This window comes from Atta colombica, unplaced genomic scaffold (assembly GCF_001594045.1).
Source record: "Atta colombica isolate Treedump-2 unplaced genomic scaffold, Acol1.0 scaffold202, whole genome shotgun sequence".
NCBI lineage: Eukaryota > Metazoa > Arthropoda > Insecta > Hymenoptera > Formicidae > Atta > Atta colombica.
The window spans coordinates 167,738-172,241 of record NW_017259297.1 but is presented as its reverse complement, the minus strand read 5'-3'; positions in this window follow the sequence as shown (position 1 = coordinate 172,241).

Here is a 4,504-nt window from a genome sequence, read left to right as displayed (position 1 = left end):
ATAAAATATAGAGAATTTTCAAAGTTTCTTTGTTTTCTTTAACATAATTGCGAGATTGCTTGTGTATCTTGTGTAAGCTATATACCGGCTGTGTAAATGGTACGATCGCCGCTGAGCTAAGCAATCAGAAAATAGCATTAGTAGATTTTATCAGAGACTGTAATCACAGCGGCAGTTCCAATGAACAGTGTTCCGTCGACCAAAGAAATGCAATTTTCTGATCTGATTTTAAGTAGTGTATGTAAGCACGGAGAATTGCCGATATTAACTCTTTCTGGCATTCAGGGAGTAACTTCAGATACATAGGATTAGATTGCGATATCCATTTACTCACACTGTACAAACCGGAAATTCTAGAAATAAGCGAATACATATCGCCATTCGTCGCAAAAGCAAACAGATGTTGCATATATTCGTGAATGTTAGTTCTATATTGCTATTTTTGAATTAGTTTTTGATGTTCGTCTGTTCCATTTTAAATTTTATATATGGTTAAAAAATTTTAAACATATTAACTTTTTAATAAGACTAAAAAACAATTAAAAACTGTCCACTTATATCTTTTCTATTGAAACATTTTAATTCTTGCTAATTATAAATTTCTCTACAAAAATGATATGACAAGTTTGAAATTGTCAGTACATTTATAGTTTTCGAGTAAAATAAATTGACAGGTTCATATATTCATAAATATAATAAATATATATATATAGTAAATCAGTTCTTGAAGCATAGATAATATTTTATTTATTTTCAGCTTCCCATCAATTTTATTTATTAATAACGTTTTTTTAACGTGTGAATCCAATTAACCTACTTTTGATTCATCATGTTATAATTCAGAATTTGATGTTGTTAAAATTAAAAATTCTATACTATGATATGCACATTGTGTAATTTTGCAATTAAACGTTCATTGCAATAGAAATCACAACAGTCGGAATAATCAGAACAATAAAAATCCACGATTACAACTATCGGCGAGAAATCCGTGTAAGTGGGCGAGTTCAATAATGTAAACAATCTCATTGCATGAACTACATTACCATGGCAATTATGTAGCACATTGGTCTCCGTTTTTCTTGAGGTCGTTGTACTCACAAATCGATCTCCAAGAAACGGAGCAAGAATGTCGGCGCTTGGTCAATTTTCTTGGACTAACGGGTATCCGATCGCGTATCCTTCATTCTTCAGAATATCTCCTGATTCGTGTCTACGACTAGTTTTAGCAAAACGACAGAGCACACACACGCACAAATCTACACATTGAATTGTACGTGTACGCGGAAAAATAGACGCGAGAAATCGTGGATGACTCAACCGAATCGATTTCGTGATACGATGGAAACTCGAAGGATAGCTATCCTGGGAGGCGATGTGTTAAATCCGGAGATAGCTACAGTTGCCAAATAGAGAAAGACGATCGTTCAATTTCTGACGGCGGCGCACTCGACAGAATGACTCAACATTTAAAATGTTTGCATGGAGAACGCTCTCGATATTTTTTTCTTTTGAAGAAAATGGTATTTTTACAACATATAATATTAAAGAAATTCAAGTAAAAATACCACTTTGAAGAAACGACATTATAGAAATCTTGTTATTGTAATTTATATATAATTTTGTTTAAATGTAACAAAAAATTTAATATGAAAATACAAAAATCACAATACTTATAATGTCAAATGTTTAAAGAAAGTATTGTATTTCATACATACCATATATTGCTAGAATTATAATACACATAAAATAGACTTCAAATTTAAACATAATATAAACAGAAATTAGTATAATCTAATTTATCCGTACAAAATATTTTGCATGCATAGATTCATACAAAATTATCAGAAATTCTGGGAAAATACAAGCTTGTAAAGGTAAATATAAATAAATCTATTGCATAGATTAAGTGACCGATCACGCGAAGGATAAGTAAAGAACAATGTTCATATTTCATGAAAATTCCAATGGTAGAAAGCCATTCCACTCAAGATTCTCGGTGAGACTTTTATGTGGATCACCGAGTATTTGGGTACTTTTAAATGATGCGCCGAAGCGAATGTTAAATGATCGTAACTTGTTACGGTATAAAAAGTCTTTCGTCAAGAGAAACTCAGTTTCTCATCTCGATCTTTCTTCCTTTTAGTTCGGCAGTTTTCCGGGCGAGCTTTCAAATAAGGTTGTTATCGATTGATTGTATGGTCCTTTGCCGTTCTTGTAAAATCCGCTTCGATGTAATTAACCGTTCGTAAAATAAATGCTGTAAAACTATATGTGCAATTGTGTGTCGTGATTAATAACACAGCGCGATAAATGCCATTTTCACCATTTTTCGAATCGTCCTTGATGGATTGGAATTAATTCTTGAATTAAAATAGTAAATATAAAATGCAGCAGATCGACAATGAAAACTTTTGCCACGATTTTATCACGAACTATAGATTTAAACATTAATATGTTTAAATAGGTAACAGCACCATTTGTTAAATTTAAATCTAGTTTAATAACGTTATAATATTAACAACTCGTCATTCTCTTCACTCATGTTCTTAAATCTCAAACTGGATTATTTTTAAAATAAAAAAACTTTATTTTTACACTAGATAGTTTTATATAGTAATGTTTTATTTAATAAATTTTTATATTATTAAATAATCATTACATTGCTTCAATCACATAGTTTACAGTTTCATTTATATCATGATATTATATTAAAAAATAATGTATTTAAAAAGCGTGCTTATCTACTTGTGTATTCAAGTTCTTAGCATCTAAATTCCTGAATTAAAAAGATATATCACAAGAGGATGGGCACGAGAGAATAAGAATGACCAGATGGGGGAATGATGGCGGAATAGAAGCAGAAACGTTATCGAACGGTACCGACTTGCCCTCTCCATCCTTCTCCTGAGTTTTCGTTTTCTCTCCTTTATATTCTCTCTTGTTGTTAAGCATAGGGTGCCCTTTATTGTCTTCTCTTTGTCTCATTTTCCTACATTTTCCGCCCACTCGCGGCCTCGCGCACTATACCACTAAGAAAGAAATCAGAGTAGGCCGACTGGAGGGCTTTCCACCCGATTTTTCCAACCGATCCCGCAGCCAACTTGATCAGCTCGTGTATCATTGGCAGCTAAATGGAACGAAATATTCTAAACGCGGATAACGTTACAACGGTCCGTTCTGGAAAAGCACGAAGGAGATGGCTGCAAAATTTTATAATTGTACTCGTATAAGCTGTCAGCACATTTCGGTCTAATCTTTTTCTTGGGATGACCTTTTTACGTTAAAGATAAAAAAACATTATATAACTAACGATTAAATTTATTAATAATACATTCGAAAATTTTTAATAGAAATCAGATAACTGATTCTAATTTTAAAAATAATTGAAACATTTTATTTTAGGGATAAAAAAATGAAAGAATTTGTTAAATAATAAAAAAATAGACTAGAGCAATTTTATCTTTTGTATCGATTTGTCAATTCAAATTCATGATTTGTTAGTTAGAATGAAAAAAGAGTAAGTTTAAAAATTAAACGAATTTGGCTGTCATAGTTTATTGATTATAAGCAAATACTATTCAGAAAAGTTTCAGCGTGTCGCGAAAAACAGAAAAATAATTATCTTAAAGCAAACTCCAATGTTGTTGAACTACATTGTGTTGGGAAAAGTAATCCCGCGCGCAAGTCAATACTGATTTAAGAAACGAATTACGTCGAAATTTGCCTCTGGTTAGCAAGTAGAACAGCTGATGAAACTTTCAGATGTTTCACCGAGGTCACTCTTTGATCCATTCGATCCTTGCGATATGTCCTTATTTCCCTTTGAAATGGAGAAAAGTCCTATGGCTATGTTAGGATATTTCTGAGCCATTTCAGAATGTCCATTCAACATATATTTGATCATAATCATTTTCTCAAAATAAATCTGAAAAAATAAGACAAAATTTCCTAAAATTTCTTTCAATTTTAAACTTCATAGTAGTATAATGTATTACTAAAAATTGCAATTTTTATTATGTTTTGTTATATTTAATTCAATAATTAAATATTAATATAATGCATTTCAAATAACTCTTAACATATGTACTTTTAATTTGAATGTGACTTTGCGATTGCATTTCATAACAATTACTAGCAAATCTTATTTCGTGACTATACTTTGTCCTCTTGAATTAATTACTGTTCCTGTCAGAGACAATACAAAACGAAATTGTTTTGACAAATTACATGCGATATTTTCGCTTTCAAATAATCTCAGTAGCTACGTATGTAAAATCTAACAAATATCCTATTGGTCGGTTTCGTTATATATTCTCTTTGTATCGTCCTTTGCGCTTTCCTTTATTCTATTTCATTATTTTTTATATATTTAAATAAAGAAATGTTCAGTGTTCGAGCAATTATGTTGTAAAGCTTTGAATAATTTTAGTAAAATTTCTATCAAATAGACATTCTTTTGTCTCTTCCTGTTTTAATTTCTACATTTTAATATCTTTTTATT